The sequence below is a fragment of the Anastrepha obliqua genome, chromosome 4, assembly GCF_027943255.1.
Source record: "Anastrepha obliqua isolate idAnaObli1 chromosome 4, idAnaObli1_1.0, whole genome shotgun sequence".
In the NCBI taxonomy this organism is placed as follows: domain Eukaryota; kingdom Metazoa; phylum Arthropoda; class Insecta; order Diptera; family Tephritidae; genus Anastrepha; species Anastrepha obliqua.
In genome coordinates, this window is record NC_072895.1 from 18,518,287 (window position 1) to 18,538,812 (window position 20,526).

Genomic DNA, 20,526 nt, shown 5'->3' on the forward strand with positions numbered 1-20,526 from the left:
GGAACGATTTAGGGCCTTAAGGTGAGTACCGAACAAGCCATTCACGCTATAAAGCCATAAACCGTCGCCAAGGTTTTGGAAAATTGTATTAACAGGATGCACTAGCGCAAGGTTATCCGAGACGGCCACACGGATGAAATTGAGCTCCATAAACCATGAAAATTTTCTGCTCCTTAGAATGAACCAGAAATAAGGTAGGACGGAAAAAAATTATTTGTTTATTTTATTGAAAAAACCAAAAACAATAGATATATAAAAGCCACCCCTCCCATATAACTTAACAGCTGGCATCTTTAATCTATGAAGTAGCAAATGTGCACTATGTGCAGCTTCCTTAACAGGGTCGCCTCGCAACACTACGTGGGATGAGCTTTAATTTGATATTTTTATCGAAATGTTTGGTATTCTGTAGCATAAGCTTACTAAAGGGTGGTTAAATTTCAAGAGCCGACGTTGAATGTGAAGCAAACCTAAATGTCAAGTGTTAAGCCAGATTCTGGCAAACTATTCTAATAAAATAATGAAATAATAATAGAGTAGAATAAATTAATATAATATTGAATTTAAATAATGAAATGTATTCAATCTTAATATTAAGTTATTTTATATTTTATATTTATAAGTATATAGTATACTTTACTGTTTCTCGCTGTCGCTATTTCTTTACCTGTTTCTATTTACTTCCGAGCATTGACTCTATTTCTACAGCTATACTTTCCGTTCTTCCTATTTCTATTTACTTAACTGCATACTCTCTCTAACTCTCCACATACTGTTCTTCCATTTCCGCTATTTCTTGTATCTTAGTTTTAGGCTTAATATAAGGACTGAACATGGAAAATAAATTCACTTTTTGGAATTGTAATCGGACGTGTGCGGTGTTCTTCTTCGAACTCGAATATCACAGGCAATTAATATAATTTCGCGCTTCCCTTAGTAAAGTGTTTTTAAAAATTAATATCGTTATTATTATTATATATTAATTAATATCTTCACAAAACAGTGAAGAATTTTCATCAAGTTTTTTTCTGCATTTCATTTGACATTGTTCAGTTATTCAGGCTTATTATGAAAACGGGCGTTCAAATCAAAATGCATATCAAAGAAAATCATCTTCAGTGATGAGGCACATTTTCTGTGATGCACCTCAGTGGATTCGTCAATACGCAGAATTGCCGCATTTGGGCGAATGATAATCCAAGAGTGATTGCCGGAAAACCAATGCACCCACAAAGAGTGACTGTTTGGTGCGGTTTATGGGCCGGTGGCATCGTTCGGCCGTATTTTTTCCAAAATGAGGCCGGTCAGGCAGTTACTGTGAATAGTGTTCCCTATCGTTAGATGATAACGAACTTTTTATGACCCGAATAGGAAGATATGGATGTCAACGAGATGTGGTTTCAACAGGAGGATGCCACTTGTCAGACAGCTAACGGAACAATGGCTCTTTTACGCGAAAAATTTGATGGCCGAATAATCTCACGCCGCGGCGATGTCAATTGGCCGCCAAGATCATGTGATTCGACACCGTTGGACTTCTTTCTTTGGGGTTATTTGAAGGAAAAGGTGTACGTCGATAAGCCAGCATCAATTCAAGAGCTAATGGATGAGATAATTCGGCACATTAACGGCATAGAACCTCAATTATGCCTCTGCGTCATCGAAAATTTTGACCATCGGATGGAGGTATGCCGCCGAGGCCGCGGCGGCCATTTGGCCGATATTTTGTTCCATACGTAATTGAGCCATACCAATATTTTTTAATTAATAAATGCCCTTAAAACTTAACCACCCTTTACTACGTTTTCACTTACAAACTTTATTTGTTATCTTTTCAGTGGATTTAAAAATTCATTTCACCCAAAAAGGTGGAATTAATTCGTAAACATTTCCATGAGTTGATTTACGATTTTTGACATGGATTATCGAGACAGGAGCACGTTAATCAACTTACTTCTACATTTAACTTTGAAGTACCACACTGAGCGAGTGTGAAACGTTGGTACAACGAGTTCCAATGTGGCCGTCTCCACTTACAGGATTAAGTTCAGGAAGGTGGTCTGCAAACAGTTCTTGAAGCTGTACTCGATGTGACATATCGCCAGATAGAGGCATACTTAGGCACTACTGAGACTAGCATACATTCAATATTACATGAGCATTTTTTGTCAAGAAGATTGGTTTTCGTTGAATACCGTATAAATTCGAGCGGATTGGTGTAAAGATATGTTGAAAGGCTTCAGCCTCCTTAGTTTAAAGTACTTCTATGATATTGTAATAAGAGCCGACTCATAAATCTGTACAAATAAGCCGGAGAACAGCAATCAGTAATGCCCGGGAAGGACATCCACTGAGCTTGAGAGCTGTGGCTTTGTTTGCTTTCGAAGTTTGCTTGAACGCCGCCGATCTACACATGACCAGAAGGATCTCGTGACTTCGCTCAGCGCTCACTGAAGGGAACACCAATTCTCTTATTTTGCGGTAAAACTATTTTGAGAGTCCCTGGTCTAGCCAACTCATTCAGCCCCGCACTCTCCCGCTATTCCAATGTGACCGGGGACCGAAATGAGCCTAATATCGAAGTCAGACATTCTTCGAACGCCCAATCAACGAGTCCAAAGTATTAATTGCCGCCTAAGTGCCGGAGTAGATATTTACCTCCCTTATAATAATTGCAGAGGTAAACAACCAATCCACTGTTTCTTTATTTGCGGCTACCTCCGTTTAGAAAACACTTCAGTGATCCGTGAGCCCAAATTTGAGCTTGAAAGGGAGATCATCGTAAATTGCGAATTCAGAAGTGTATTGGCTTCCAAGGAGAATATTTTGAAAAACAATGAAGCCATTTTTATTATTATCTTACTGTGCTTTCGTTATTGGATACAAAATATAAAAAGCAACCCTCGTTTTGACGATACCTACCGTATATTGAAGACTTAAAAATATTTTGCTTGCATAGTTTTGAGAATAAATCGGATTTGCCATACAAAGAGCAAGATTTATTGAGATTAAAATTGTTTTTGTTGAATTGATCCAAATTTTTTTTTTTGCATTTATATACGGTTTTTCTTCATTTTCATTGGCTAAGCGATTTTGACCGAGTTGCGCTTTTGACCGACAGTCGTTTCTTTCTCGTGGTAACCGGCGCCAGGTGGACACGCCAAGTGAAGCCAAGTCCTACTGCACCAAATCTTTCCAACACAAATCAGATCTTTCTGTTCCTCTCCTACAACCAGCTGGCACCACATCGAATACTTTCAGAGTTGGAGTGTTTCTATCCACTCGGATGAAATAATCCCTCCAACAAAGCCGCTAGATCTTAAATTGCTGCGCTTTGTCTATGTCGTCGTAAAGCTCATACAGTCGTAAAAATCTTCAGCAGAATCTTTCTCTCAAACATTTTAAGGGGCGCCTCGACGGATGTTGTCATCGTCCAAGCTTCTGCGCCATACGATAGGAAGGGGGATGATGAGAGCCTTGTAGAGTGTTAGTTTTGTTCGTCGAGAGAGGACTTTACTACTCATTTGCCTACTTAGACCAAAGTGGCGCTTGTTGGCAAGAGAGATATAGTTTTATCTGCTTATAATCAGAATGAAAGCAGCACAAAAGTTGTATTGCATTTTGGAGGATTTAATATCCAAAGCGAACCTCGAATGAAATTTTACAAAATATTTTAACTATACTGGCTTTTTAGCCTAGGTAGGTAGGTAGGGTGGGGTGGGCTATGGGTTACTTTTCAAACCATCCGGGAGCTTTAATGAATGAGCAAAGCTTCGTTACTTTTAGATGCGCTATGTCCGCTTTTTAGCCTAAGGATTGATTAAAATTAGGATATAATATGGAGAATATATATGAAGAGATATGGCCATCCGTGTTAGCAAAAATGCACACAAATACGTTACAGAATGGCTTGATCCCAGCACCACCAATTGGGTTAATATTGACAAGAATTTGCTTCTATCCAACTAATAAATGTTGTGCCAAATTGGATTATAAAAATGGTTTTTGGAAGAGAAAAATATTTATCCTAAAACTTGATCAGAAATTTTTTTACTTACCAGTGAAAACCGCTTAAAAGTTAGCGTTTTCCAAGATTACTTTAAATGTTTACCGCAAAAATGAAAGCAGTGAAATTTAGTAATAATTTGCATGAATTTAAAACTTTATTACTAAACGTAAAACAATCGTATTTCAGCATTTACGCCAGGACAATATTCACTTATTACTTCACCATCATGTCATTAGAAGCACTGAGCCTTGAGCAGCAGATAAAGGGATTTAGTGCTGTTTTAATGGTGGCAAAATAGTTACGCCTAACAGAGCTTGTACTCCTTGTTGGCACATTGAGGCTAAAAAGCAATGCGGCTGTATTCAGAACCTAACAGATTCGTGGCCACGCATAAAATTATTTGAGTGCACTTGCAGGCGAAAGGCTCTTCGTACTCATTGAATAAGTGCAAGCGATTTGCAGAGGAAGTAACAACAATGAAAACAGAAAGTACATTGCCCCGTATACACACATATACACACACACACACACCCACTTACACACACACAAACATGTAATGCACTTAACCGCAGACGCCAAATTATGATTGCAGGCATTAGCAATGAAAAATGTGGACTGGTTGGTGGTCGTATTTATGTACCATTAGATGCACGTTATTGACTCTGGGTCAGAGTAGCCAATTATGCCAGCCAACGCTCACCGTTTGCGCCCAACTACCGGCAATAAAAAAATTAGGTGGTCTGCTATCAGCGTTAAAACACTGAAGGTCTGAAAAATGTGTTAGTGAAACTACGCGCACAACAGGTAAGGCAATAAAAAGCGAGAATGTGAAATAAGCAAAAATTTGTATTTAAAGGCACTTAAGTGAAAAAATATTTAAAAATTTAATGCCTCATTTGTAGTTTGTAATTTGTAATGATTTTTAGAGATGGGGGCCAGAACCGACTAAAGGCCTCATTCGGGTAAGCGCAATTTGCTTGTATCTGAATTTAACGTCGCATATTAACCTTATTTCATCCTTTTTACTGCCTCCTCATTAAAACTACATAGACGCATTTCCACGTTGACTGGTAGCTGGGAATTAAAAATAGATAGCAATCATTAAAGCCGGACACCATAATTGATGTTGAAGCACCTGGGACCATTGGTAGTAGGATTTCTTGCAAGGGTCTTCAATTTGTCCTTGGCCACTCGCATCATCCTTGACAAATGGAAAGCAGAAAGAGTGGTCCCACTACTGAAATCTGGGAAACACGCCAACCAAGGGGAATCCTATCGTCCGATAACTGTCCTTTCCCCTGTAGTGCAGACACTTGAAGTCCTTCTACCCCCCCTCTTCACGAAATACCTGACCCCAGCCCCACATCAGCACGATTTCCGACGAGTGCATAGCATCATCCCTGCACTCACCGCCATAAACGCCTAGATAAACCGTGGGCTTAACCAAAACCGACCCTGCGAGAGGACTGTCCTATTGGCGTTGGACCTGAAGAAGGCTTTCGACACAGTCAGCCATTCCACGCTACTAGATGATATTTATCAGTCGACACTCCCGCCAGGGCTGAAGAGGTGGTCCGCAAACTGCCTGAGCGGTTGTCACTCGTCAGTGATTTTTCGAGACCAAACATCAAGGCAGAGGAAGATTAAGCAAAGTGTACCGCAGGGTGGTGTCTTTCATTCTTGCTGTTCAACTTTTAAATCTCGAAGCCCCGACCCACAGAGGGAGTCTCCCTGGTCTCACACGCTGACGACTGCATGATATTGGCGTCGGGCAATGACATCGATGGTCTGTGCTCCAAAGTAAACAGCTACCTCACCGACCTTTCTCGCTTTTTCACTGCGAGGAGTCTCCAACTTTCCCCCACTTAGTCCACGGCGACCCTCTTTACCACCTGGACAAAGGAGGTCAAACTGCCCCTCAGGGTAAAAGTCGATGATGCACCAACTCCGATGGTAAACAATCCCAAAATTTTGGGTGTAGCCTTCGATAGTTTGCTCTCCTTCTCAGCGCACACAATCGCAATTGTCACTAAAGTCCAAAACCGCAATAAGGTCCTCAAATCGCTTGACGGCAGCACTTTGGGCAAAGGCAAAGAACTATTGCTATAGACATTTAAGGCAATTAGTTGGCCGGTTCTAAACTATGCAGTGCCTGTCTGGTCGCCTGGAACCAGTGACACGCAGTGGATTAACCTACAGACATGTCAAAATACTGTCATTCGAACAGCGACAAGTTGCCTCCTGATGTCCCCTATTCCACATCTTCACAATGAGGCACAAATGCTCCCTGTAATGGAGCACAACAAACTGCTCAGCAAGCAGTTCCTGCTAGGGTGCTTCCGCAGGTTTCACCCTTGCAGGCACCTGCTCAAACCAGAGCCGCCTCCTAGGCATGTCAGGAGACATCTTTTAAACTACGCCGACGAGATCCAGGACAAAACTGACAGAAATCTACTGGACCAGACAGTATTTAGACAGTCAAAAAACGACATTCACCGTGAGACCGTCACCATCTTCTTAAGCTCCTGTTCTGTGAATCCCGTAAGCGGAGCCCAACCACTAGTTATAGCAGATGAAGAGCTCCAGCTTCCCCGTGAGACACGCGTAACACTGGCACAATTACGTTCTGGATACTGTAGCAAGTTAAACTTCTACTTATCCAGAATTGATCCCGGCATACCAAACATATGTCTTGCATGTGAAGGCACCCCGCACGACACTAACTTCCTTTTCGCATGCCCCTTTAATCCCACTCTTCTAACACCCCTCTCCCTGTGGACCCAACCTGTCGAAACAGCATGTTTCCTGGGCCTACCTTTAGATATATCCTACACTGACGGGGCTTCTGTACCCTATTAAGAGATTAGAAATTTTTTTTTGGAATTTATTCAAGGCAACATAATCATTCAATTCATAAGGCAAAAAGTAGCTCATAAATTACTAATACATATAATCTTCCCATTCTTTAAATTGCATTTGTTCAAATTTAGGGTTAGGAACATCGGTCAGATGTAAGAAAGAATTCTTATGTTTCTTCTCTTTCTTCACTTTTAGTGAACTTTTCAACAAATTACAATGTCCGAACGGACATATCAAACTCTTTCTGAGTTGGTAAAAAAATAAACATTTTTGACATCCCCTCTTTTAAGTCGCCTTTTCATAGACCGGGTCACATACATATACTGAAATTTCTGTATCTCTCGTTATAAAATAAAGTTTGCATATTTTTTGAGAAAAGCTTTCATTTTTCTAAACCTTCTTGTTTATATGTCAGCCGAGTGAAATGTTCATCAGAAGGAAATACGCCAAGTTCGATCAATTTTGAAGGGCGTGCTCATTGGTTTCTTTGATTCCAATTGCGTAATATATCATGAATTCTCAATATAGAATTAAAGTTATGCGTATAAAGGATGAAGCTTTTCCACGGATGAGCGGGACAAGACTGCATTGCGGAAGCGAAGTTTTCGAAGATTGCTAAAAGCGTTAGCATAGATGTACCTCATGTAAAAAGGTGTAGCTGACAGCCCGCAGTAGTACAAAAGAGGTGGTCAAAAGGATAGAGAAATGCCTTTCGTCGTATGGTTCTTGAGTGTATCGAGAAATGCACAATGGCATCCGCCTAGTTTGGGTACCAGGACACAGGGGTATAACGGGGAACGAAGTAGCGGACGCATGGGTGAGAGAGGCTGCGGCCTCCCCCTTCCTTACCTTGGGACAACACACCATCAAAGAGAAGCTCGGAAGTGAAGAACTAGGGCTAAGTGAGGTTTGGTGGCACTAAACTATAGGGCTACGCCAGGCGAAATCTTTACTAGGTGGGTACAACCAAAAGAGTTTTAAGAAACTCATAACCCTTCTCATGAATAATCTCAGAATGCTCATGGATATCCAAACAGGCCAGTACAGACTGGAAAGTCATGTGCACATGATCGGTATTTGGTCTACGGACTCTTGCCGCTTCTGCGATCAATCTCAAGAGACTACAATACTCCTTCGCCTGCAATGCAGCGCTATAGCGCGGAGAATGTTGACATATCTTGGCCAATTGCAGCCAGAGGAAGGGCACTTATGCTCAACCCAACCTAGCTCTATCCTGATTTTAACAAGGGAACTGGACATGAGGTACAGTGATGAGTAAAGGCTACAAAAGGCCATGAGATCGAAGTGCAAACCTCAATCGTAGTCTACCTATCTAATTGAAAGGAGCGTGTGCGCCTGCGGATTCGGAAGAGTAGAAATTAGAGTCGCATAAGGGTCCATTCTAGGCGCTCTACTATTAACTAATTACATGAATGATATTGAAAACGTTTGAAAGCATTGTGAATTACTATTTCACGCAGACGACACTCGAAAAAATGGAATGTGAAGAAATTAAACGAACAGAAAAAAATGGAATAAATAAATGCCAACAGTCAAATTGAATTGAAAATAGATGCTGTTGTTATTGAGATGGTAGATCGAATGATGTATTTAAGTGTCTTCATAGACAATATAGGCATATGGGACATCGGTAGTCTAGCGTAAGTGCACTAGCCTACCGTCCCAGAGGTTGTAGGTTCGAACTCCACGTAAAACACGGTCCTCGCACTTTTCTAAACTTATCTACTTTTGTAGTTTCTAAATAAAAAGAAATGTATTCCTCACTTATCCTTCCGTCCTTACTCCCGCTCAAAGGTCTGCGCATTACTTGGATTCTGGCTGCAAAAATATGCAAAAAACAAAGAAAAAGGCACAGTTACGCATTGCATCAGCGGCGCAAGCAAGAGGAAGCGGGCAATCGTGGTAATAGAGCAGGCACAACAAATTTAGCGAAGTCCTGAACCATCTGTGTTATCCCTCTGCAGAAAAATTTGAAACACGGATGGCGCTCTAAACAGTTGGAAGGCGTTCCTAAGCAACGATAGGTGGGCATTCCCACCACTTGGACTGGTAGCGACAGGCTAATTAATTACCCTGCCAGAAAGCAAAATAGATTAACGAAACCAACGCAAGACTGAGTCTTGTCGAGGCCCTATGCTCCCGACTGGAGTGAAGAAAAAAAAATGCAAAACTATGAAATTTAACGTTCACGTCGAATATTCGAATATGTGCAAAAAAATTGGAAACAAGATAGGTTTTTTTTGTCTATCGAAAAGTAGCTGAAGTTGCCTAAGTCGTGGCTGGTCAAGCCGTGAGTGTCGTCGGATTGTTCAAGCCGTTTCTGAGTTAATTTTTAAATTTTTTCATAATTTAATTTTTTAATCTTCTCATACCTTTTAACCATTTTGTACTATTGAGGAAGGTCCAAAACAGATATTGATGAACAAGTAAGTTCTTCCGAATAAAATGAAAACCTAGCTTTCATTTCGAACAAAACTTGCAACTTACAAATACTGATACATACTTGTATATACTGCATGTGCCTCTCCTCATTTATTTCATTTTCCCCATATGCCCACTTAGTTCCCTTCCAGCTTAAAATACGGCTATTCCTATAAATGAAAATTTAGACAGCAAGCCAGCGAGACACTCCAACGCATTCCGAATAAAATGCTTCTGGGCATTAGCAAATCAAATAATTTATGTGAGGTATATTGAAAAATTATTACCAACGCCAGCGGCAAATCGTATTTTTCGCACTCACCACAAATTTTGACCCACTCCAAATGATAGCACACCTTTGTGCCCGCCTATCACCTTATAATGGGTATAAGCAGCTTTATAGCCCATCCAGCAGATACCCCACTACTGTCATTCGTCATGGCGGATTCTGCGTTACGCTACATGCTTGGCGGCGTAAAACCGCAACGCACCAGTCGTTAAAAGTCGAAAAGATAGAAGAACAGCAAAAATGCAAGTGAAGAGAAAAATTATTTCATGTGTCAGCAGTGTAAGTGTGAGTTAATGTTTGCATGTGTTTGTGAAGTGGAAATTTTTGACGCACTTTATAACGAGTATATTAAAAACGCCTTGTTGCTTCACAAATTTATGGCCTACATTTAGGGAGTGATAAAAAATGATAAATGTAAAAGCCGACAAATGTGCTTAGGTCAATGTACGTAAATAATCTGTTAGGCGGAGGATTGCAAATAGTACCGTTTTGAAGAGTCAATCAAATTGGAAGAGCGTTGTTTAATTTAAGGTGAATTTCTAATAAATCTTGGGTGAACAGAAATCCAGCCGTGACGTGCTTTGCTACTGGGCAAAGTGGGGTAGGCAATTTACTATCATGACGTAGTACTTACCTACCTATCTACAGTTTTGACAACTATTTTTATTCTTCTAAATGCTCACTATTTTTTTTTATAAAAGTTTAGCTTATTGCCTAACAAAAACAATATAAATACGAATATGAGAGCTAACACGAAAATTAGAAAAATTGCAAAAGTTTTGATGAAAAAAATTTTACTAAATTTTTTTGAAAAATTACGCAAAAAATTAACACAAAAATTAGAAAATTGCAAAAATTTTGATGGTACAAATTTTACTAAAATTTTTAAAAAAACCAACACAAAAATCAGAAAAATTGCAAAAATATTGATGAAAAACATGTAACCAAAACTCTTTAAAAAATTCCAAGTATGCAGGTTAGTAGCCCATTAAATTTGGATCTAACAAAGTTCCTAAAAAATCTTGTAGATTTTTTATAATTTTTTTCATTTTTTTCATATAAAAAATATCGTGCGTTTGTTGGGAAAAAATATATAAAAATCAACTAGAATATTTTGCCATTCCAAACTTGCGCTTATAAAAAATTTAATTGACTATAATAATTCGTACCTAAGTTTTTTGGTAAATTGTGATTAAAAAGTTTGAAATGTTGAGGAAAATTTTGAGTAAAATTTTGAAAAAAAAATTTAGAAATTTTTAAATGTTATTCGAAGTTTGAAACTTTCATTTATATATTTTATAATTTCTTAAATTTTCTTCACCGTTTGGAACTTTGATATGTATGATATATGTTGCAGAACGAATTTTATTTTTATAAAAAAATAATTATTTATGGCAATGAAAAAATAAATAAATAATAATAAATAATAAAAAACAATCTAAACCTGCTTAAAATATTGCGTTGCTAATTAAATGTACCCTGCTTTACACGTCTAAAATCCCGGTGGTCTAGAATTTTCAGGACATTGACATTGTTTTCTTGATATTTCGAAAGTGCAACCTTTTAAGAATATACTGTAAGATTTTTGGAAGGACATTCCCAGCATTTTTGTTTCTACAGCGGTTTAGCAGGCAGAGATTGGTTAAGCGGTCACTCTCAAAACTTGAAACTCAATTAGCTCAATACTACTGGCCTGGTGTTGTCAAAAAAAAAAAAATTAAAAAAAAAAAGCTGTTCAAACGAATCGTCAGAAATTTTAATATGTTGTTCACATCGATGGCTATCGCCCGTAATAGAATCATATTATTATTTCAGTTATTTCGTATTTTTTTCATTAAAAAACTGAAAAAAGCCCGATTTTTAGGGTGCCAAATTCAAAACCGCAGCATTTTGTCAAATTGATTTTTTTTTATTCTAATATAAGGACATAGCGACAGTCATACTGATTAATATTTTTTTTTGATTTTGTGTTTCAGATAAATACAGGGTGGGCCAGATAAGCACAAATATTTTTTTTTATTTTTTGACATATTTAGTTTTCTCTGTTTGTAGGTTATAATTGAATTGTAGGAAATTTATTATGGAACCCTATAGTACAACACAACGCGTTAAAATTATCGAGTTTTTTATTCTTGAAACGATCAATTGTTTTAACGCAGCGTAAATATCGGCAACATTTTTTTTATGTCGGATGAAGCGCATTTCCATTTAAATGGTTATGTCAACAAACAAAACTGTAGATTGTGGAGCTCTGAAAATCCAAGGGCAACACACCAACATCAGTTGCACCCATCTAAATGTACTGTTTGGTGCGGTGTAATGGCCACTAGAGTTATCGGTCCATATTTCTTCGAAAATGAGGATGAAACGCCGGAATCGATTTCAGGAGCTTCTTACAGAACATTGATTGAAAATTTTTTGCGGCCAATGGCGGAGCAGTATTCTAATTTGTGGTTTCAACAAAATAGAGCAACTGCGCATACTGCCTGGCAAGCTGTGGACCTGCTGCGTGAAATTTTTGGCGAACGTCTGATTTCCAAAAATCAGATTTCCCTTGGCCACCTCGTTCGCCAGATTTGACTGCGCCCGACTTCTTTTTATGGGGATATTTAAAAGACAAAATGTATCTTATTAAAACAGAGACTATTAGACTGCTAGAGCAAAATATTCGAGACGAAATACTGAGCCTTCAACCAGAAATATTAAGTGGTGTAATGGAAAACGCATTAAAACGAGCCAATCTTTGTATCGAGAAAAATGGTGGACATTTGTCTGATGTAATATTTCATACATAAATTCCATAAAATGTATTCAATGTATAAAAACAATTAACCAAAATAAATGAGTATTGCAAAAGTTATTTGTGTTTAAAATTAGTACGTCTTATTTGGCCCACCCTGTAAGAGGACGAGCCTATAGCATGAAGCTGGCTACAAATATGGTGGACCCAGACGTGGATGAATAGAATTGGTTCATTTTATGGACGTCGTTCTGGGCCGACGCAGGAGAAGACGGTCACTGTAAGTGTGGCGAAGGCATTTTGAACTCTATCTCACCCACTCAAAAAAAAAAAGTGGAAATGTCTTTCAAAAAGGCATTTCAATTTGAATTCTGCTCTTCCATTTCGGTTATGCCTGCATACTTAGTTCGCATGTAGTGAGGTTTTGCCAAATTGTATTTACCATATTGATGGTTTGCCTATCTATTAGTAATTTACAAGTGGCTATGGGCATAGCTATCAACGTTTTATCCAGTTGAATATCAAGAGTTGTACTTATTCTAGGAAGTTCATCTGTTTTGCAGTTTCCTGCTATGTTCCTGTCGTCTGGCACCCAAATAAGATGTACTTTGTAGTATTGGGCTACGTTTGAAACATTCAATGACTGTTTGTGATGAGTAATTTTTAGATTTAAGCGCTTTTATAACTGCCTGACTGTTTGAGTAGGGGTCGCCATGTTTCCTTGGGAGAGACTTTTACGCGGCGGGTCCCAAACCCAGCGCACAACCAACTATCCTAGGATGCTTCACCTTCTCACGTTGGTTCGCTCTCGAGCGTGTGTTGGGAAGCTACCCAGAATATAATTCGGCTAATCCCGGAAGTTGTGAGCTGCTTGAACCATATGCAAAAGAATCGTCCTGGCCACTACGAAGTGAAAGGCGATAAGTAACTTTCCCCACTTGCGCGGACTTCTACATATGGAACCATCCTCCACAATCCTTATACTCGCTTTATGATATTTATGTGGAAATCAAACGAAAGCAGATATAGTCAGCTAATAAAAAAATGTACTTGCTTTTTAAAAGTTGTTCCTCTTATTTCTTATTTCTTTGCGACTGCGTGCGACTTTGCAAATTTCTTTATTTCTAATATACCATGGAGCACAAAGTGCATGCTTGAGTGCCTTAGTCTGAAATCTTTGTATATGCGCTCTGTTACTATAGCTGGTGCATCTCCATAGCTAAATCTCATAGGCCCAGATAGGTTTGAGAATTTGTTTGTAAAGCAGTATCTTATTGTGTGCGGATAAAGCTGATTGCTTACCCATTAAAAAAAAAATAAATAAATAATTGGCGCGTACACTTCTGTTAGGTGTTTGGCCGAGCTCCTCCTCCTATTTGTGGTGTGCGTGTTGGTGTTGTTCCACTAATGGAGGGACCTACAGTTTCAAGCCGACTCCGAACGGCAGATATTTTTATGAGGAGCTTTTTCATGGCAGAAACACACTCGGAGGTTTGCCATTGCCTGCCGAGGGGCGACCGCTATTAGAAAAATGTTTTTATTAATTTTGCTTTCACCGAGATTCGAACCAACGACCTCTCAGTGAATTCCGAATGGTTATCACGCACCAACCCATTCGGCTACGGCCGGCTTACCCATTAGCCAACGCATATTTTGGAATTTTAGGTGCAGTTCTTCTCTTTTCCTTTCCTCGTGCGCACTCCACCTAAGTTTCGTATCGAGCATCATACCTAGATACTTTGCTGTATTAGAGTATGGTACTTTAATGCTGTTTATGTGTATTGGCAGGTAGTTGGTGTTTTTGTTTGTAAAGTTGATGTGTACAGACTTTGTTTCGTTCAGTTTAATGTGCCATTATTGATAGCAAGCTGCAGTTGTGTAGTAGACTCTATTTCAGCCTTTCCGACGGTTAGTATTGCAGTGTCATCAGCAAATGTTGCTGTAAAGCAATTTCTGCTGTTCGGCAGGTCGTGAGTAAATAGTAGATAAAGAAGGGGACCAAACAGACTTCCTAGCGGCACACCAGCTTTTATCTCTTTCAGTTCATAGAACTCATTTTCGTATCTGACGCAAAAAGCGCTCGTACAGGTAGGTTTTTAAGATATTAAAACATTTTGTTGGCAGTATATTCTTTATTTTCCACAGCAGGCCAGCATGACATACTTTATCGAAAGCTTTACAGGCATCGAGAAATACAGCAGAACAGACAGATTTTTCTTCAAATGTGTTTTCGATGATACGAGTGATTCTTTGGTCAATAGTTGAGTGGTGCGCGATTTAGACGCCTCATTCTTGCATACCCCAATAACGTACGAAAAGTCTATGAAGTTAGAAATACAAGTAAAATAAGTCAATTTTGGCAGACATTTTCTTGCTATTCTTATTTTGAAAACTTTAATGACTATTTTAAGCAGTGACGATTCCATTTAAGCTGGATGCTTTCAAACGAAACTAACTGTTTTTTTCTACCTTCACAAAAAAAAATCCCCTGGGGAATGCAGTAGAATATTTGTGACTGACAAAGTTATCAAAGGGAGCTTTGCAACCACTCTTGACAAGCGTAGATATGTAAACGTGTCAAGTCATGAAAAATGTGTCGGAATGTAGAGATCGTAAAAGGCGGGAAATAAATAAAATCAAGAGCAGAAAAACAATGAAATAACAGAGGGAAAGACAAGTAAAAATTAACCTTTTGTTATTAAAGAGAAAAATAACTGAATTGTGTGCGTGTGTGTGGCTGTTTTTGTGTGTGTGTGTGTACGTGAAGTAGGTCCAACCATAAATATAAACAATAAAATCGTTTTTTTTTCTGTTTTTTTATTATCGCTGCTACTGTGGCCGTCGTCGAGTTCGTTGGCATCAACCAAACTGCGACATTAAAACTCAGCTCCACTTCCGCAACGAAAGGCAGAGCACCTGATGCAAATGAAAGCAATTAATCACCGACACTAACAAGCGCAGACATACACGCATATATCAAGTAGATAGACATGTATGTATGTGTGTGTGTGTGTACAATCAGTTCGGGTCGCTAGAGCAGAATTGTCGCATAAAAAGTGTGCAAAAAATATTTGAAACAGCCCAGCAGCAGCAGTAGAAATAAGCCGAAAATGTGGATGAGTATGACGACGACGACGACAACGACGACGACGACGAAGAGTAGACGAAAAGAGATGGCACAGAAATACGCAGAAAGTAATAACAGCTAAAACAAGCTGCAACAAAAACAACAAAACAGTAGCAATAGTAACTAGCATGCCACATTTTTCCAACTACAACTCACAACTTCCGTGAATTCATCTGGCAAAATTTACGCCGTTTTTCAGCTGCCGCACATATTTATGCATTTTACAGTTATTGTTGCTGCAATATTTTCCACTTGCAGTTTATGCTCGATGTAAATGCTTTGCATTTGTGACTTTCGCACTTGGGGGGCAACTGCGCACACGCCACACAGCAGCATTGACACTGGCGTCTACCTGTATTTGCAATCTGCTACTTCGACAACATGAAACCTGCAACATGCAACACGTAACACAGTCGTCACTCACGCATGAATACTATTCAACAAACACACACTCACTCATGCACACTGACTCATAAAGGCAACATAAGCCGTGCAACGACACAATGCATAGACAATTTTCATTTGATAAAAAATAAGAATTAAAAAGGAACAGCTGCGCAACGCAAATATTCATTGTTGAGCAAATGCTTTCGTATTCAGGTGGAGCGGCTGAGGTGACCTTTGGGTGTTTGCAACTTAACTGGGTGACAAGATCGGCAAAAAGCTGGCATATAATTAGGCTTTTCATCCTGTATTCTAAATGAAACCGAACTTTGTTAGCCTTTTGCTGTGCTCGGCACAAACAGGCTTTTTGTACTGATAGCAAATTTTTTGCTTGTTGATCTTTTACAAATACTTCTAGACTTTCACGATAGCAAATAAAGAACTGCTCCCCAAAAACCTTTCTAGAAATTCTAGTTAAAAATCGATATATTGGAGTGAAAAGTTTTGTAATTGTTCTAATTTTTATAAAGCGTGGTTAAGTTTTAAGGGCCGGTGTTGCTTTTGAATAAAATTCAACACTTTTAGGAAATTATTGTCATTTCTCTTTATTATGATAATATTGGTATGGCTCAGTTACGTACGGAGCAAAATATCGGCCAAACGGTCGCCGCGGCTTCGGCGGCACACCTCCATCCGATGGTCCAAATTTTCGATGACGCTGAGTCATAATTGAGGTTCTATGCCGTTAATGTGCCGAATTATCTCATCCTTTAGCTTTTGAATTGTTACTGGCTTACCGACGTACACCTTCTTCTTCAAATAACTCCAAAGAAAGAAGTCCAACCGTGTCAAATCACATGATCTTGGCGGCCAATTGACATCGCCGCGATGTGAGATTATTCGGCCATCAAATTTTTCACGCACAAGAGCCATTGTTTGCATTGTGTTATTTTCCACTATTAACGGCATATTCCCCTTTATAATGAAATAAACATCCTGTCATTTATTAGGAAATAGCATATTTCTTTGAATATCAAAATAACCCCTCTTATTGGAAACCCTTACAACAATTATTCGATGAAGACGCATGTCTAACCCTTGATGATATGCCTCAAGAGTTGGATGTTGACAGATCAACTGTCGGTAAACGTTTGCACGTAATGGGAATGGTTCAGAAAGCAGGTCACTGGGTGTCACACCAATTGAAGGGGAGGAGTATCGGGAGACGTTTGGTGACGTGTGAGATTCTTCAGAAAAGAAAAGTTTTTCTACATCGCATCGTCACTGGCGATGAAAAATGCATCTAAGCGTCGAAAATGTTGGAGCAGTTGAAGCCTACCAGGTAAACCAGGTCCTTCGATAGCGAAAAAAAAATATTCATGCTTCAAAGGTTATGTTGTGCATCTGGTGGGATTAGAAGGGTGTAATCTATTATGAACTCTTCAAACCAACGGAAACCATCACTGGCTATAGTTGCCGACTTTGGCTAAGAGAGGACGGAAACTTATTCCCATTCCCAATATATGTAAGTTATACTAGTAAACTCGGGGTACTTATATATGTAAATACTGTACTTGGCCATTGAATTATGACCCATGGCATTTTTTCTGAAAACTTTAAATGTCAGGTAAAATTTTCAATCTAATTTGGGCTTTTCCAAATAAAAAAGGGTATTAAGGGGGTTTTAACCTGTTTTGAGATGTTTTTAAGAATTTACGGTCAATTGGCCTGCGACGATTAAAAAAATATCAGTTTTTTTGCTTATAAGTGAAAAGTTAAGTGTGCAAGTGCCAGTGCGAACTAATTCGAACTTGTGTGAAGAGCATAAAAAAACTAGTTGAGATCGTCTGAAAAGAGAAAGAATTGAATAGTGAATGTTCATATATCTAAAATAGTGGAAAAATACCAACAACGTTTTAACGGTAACTTCAAATAATCGCCAAAATTGTCGCCGAGAACGCATCACCTCAATCAGGCAGGATCATAAAATCGTCCAAACAGTTCTCTGGAACAGAAATGCTTCAGGCCGGATGATTTTAAGGGAGGTTCAGGAATTTGGAGTAAATATTTCGGAAAGAACGCTACGACGATGCTTATACAAAAAAGGACTTTTTTGCGGTCGCCCAGCAAAAAAGCCAAAACTAACACCGAGTATGCGAAATCGGCTCAAACTTTAAGCACAATTTCACAGAGACTTCGACGCGGAATATTGGAAAAAAGTAAGTTTAAAAAACACATTTTTCCTTTGTCAAATTGCAGTAAGAAGATGTGAATATTCACACTTTTTTGTGGTTTTATTTTTCTTCTCTTACAGATCATCTTCAGCGATGAATTCCACTTGGAAGCGGTAACAAAAACAACAAATTTTGTTCGCAGAAGAGCCGGAGAACGATATTCTGCAGATTGTGTGCTTCAGAGGGTTAAATACCCCCCAGTGTTGTGGTTTGGGGCTGTATAACCTCGGAGGCCCCAGGTCCGCTACATTTTGTTGAGGGAACAATGCGCTGTGCCCAGTACGTGGAGGGGCTGGAAAACGTTTTGCTGCCATATTTAGAAACCCTGAAGTGTCCGAGAGACGAATACACCTTTATACAAGATGGAGCTCCATGTCACAAATCCAGAATGAGCATGAATTGTCTGAATTCAATGGAAATAATGGTTTTGCTATGGCTTGGCAATTTACCCGACCTCGAAAATTGTTGGGCATACCTCAAATCGGCAGTATACCAGCGGAATAATACCATAATACAGCAGCTTAAGGAAAACATCGAAGATGTGTGGTATAATGACTAAAATCTTAAGATGAAGATAGCACAGTTTCTGGCCAGTATGCCTCAACGAATTGCGGCCGTCTCAACAGCAAGGGGAGGAGCCACGAAATATTAGTTTAAAATAAATATTTTTAATACAAAAATGTGAAGAAGCTTTTAATAAAAACAAATATCTAAACTTTTTTAAATGCTTTCGCTTTTTATTCGCTCTCAACCCTAGGACTTAGACCCAACTTTTACTACGACTTCTTACACCCGGGTACAGGTGTGGCCAGTAGCCTGTTTTACCCGTTTTTTCTCATTTTTTCTGAGAAACAAGTTATTTTTTTAATGCAATGTTGTAGCTGACTGTCTTACGAACATCTGAAGTAGTTATAAACATATATTTGTAGCCTGCTTCTAAGAATTGCGCGCATTCTAAGTTATTTCTAAGAAGTCAATAATTTCTATTGTTGTTAGAATTTTTAGAATACAACCTTTTTCGCGCACTCTTAATTATTTAGAAGAAGACATTATATTGTACCCTTGCTAGAATTTGCTAACAAACAACATTTGATATAATCCAACTACCTGGCAGGTAAGAAATGCTTCCAGAAACTTAAGGGTTGCAGCTATATAAACGACAGTTTTGCGAGTTTATATTCTTTTGAAGTGTGAAGTTGATTTATATTTGTGAAAATAACAAGTCAGAAAAAATTTAAAATTGCAGTATGGATAGCAGAAGGAACATGGAATATTTGTCTTCGAATCAATATATGAGGTAAATACAAATAACTCAAATATAATTTCATAAATGGAATAAAAATTAATTATTTTTATATATATTATGTAGATTATCTGACGCTGAAAAAGAGCAGTACATACAAAACCTGTTTGACGAAATCTCAGGTGATGAATTATTTTAATTTTCCGACCCTGAAGGGGATGAAAGCGAACAAGTAGCAGTAGCAGATGGCGTGGTTGAATTGGATGTAGAAGACCCTGATTACACAATTGACAATGCCTAGGTAGATGAGGCAGATTACGAAGGATTACTCGTGGTGAAGGATTTAGTAAGCCGCTTTCATGGAACCAGCCGAAATATAACGATGGACAATTTTTTTACATCCTTAAATCTACTGAAAAGCTTGTCATCCATGAATTTGACGGCAGTTGGAACTCTGCGGAAAAATAAGCATACATTATCAAAGGAGATATTGGCACACAAAGATCGTACAGAGAGGTCAAGTACATTCGGTTTTACGCCCAACATATCCATATGCTCCTATGTGCCGAAAAAAAAACGAGGCAGTTATATTACTATCATCAATGCATGACGATGATCACAAAAGCGGCAAACCAGAAATGATCGAGTTTTATAACAAGACAAAAGGAGGAGTGGACGTGATGGACCAATTGCTTGGAGAATATACTTGCCAAAGGATGACAAAGCGTTGGCCGTTGTCCCTATTCTTCAATATGATTGATTTGACGGCATTGGCAGCGTACATCATATATTATGAGAACAATCCCAACATCAGATGCACCAATGCGAAGCGTAAGAGATTTCTTCGCCAGCTCGCCAAGGAACTGTCTATGCCCATAATTGAAGAGCGGTCGGTGAATCAGCAAGTGATGCAAGTACGGCCTTGCAAGGAAGTGCTGACAAAACCAAAGAAACAGCAGGTTGGAAGCTGTTTTCTCTGCTACATTCATGACCAACACAGAAGACGAACGCGTAACATGTGCAGAATATGTCAGCGCTCAATATGCATACAGCATTCTTCAAATACATTTACATGAAATAATTGTGAAAATAATGAAGACAATTGAATAATTTAAATTTGCATATTTAGTTATAAGAAATAATCAATAAAATAATATTTTATAAAGAAAATAATAAATAAAAATGTTTTTCCTTCAAAA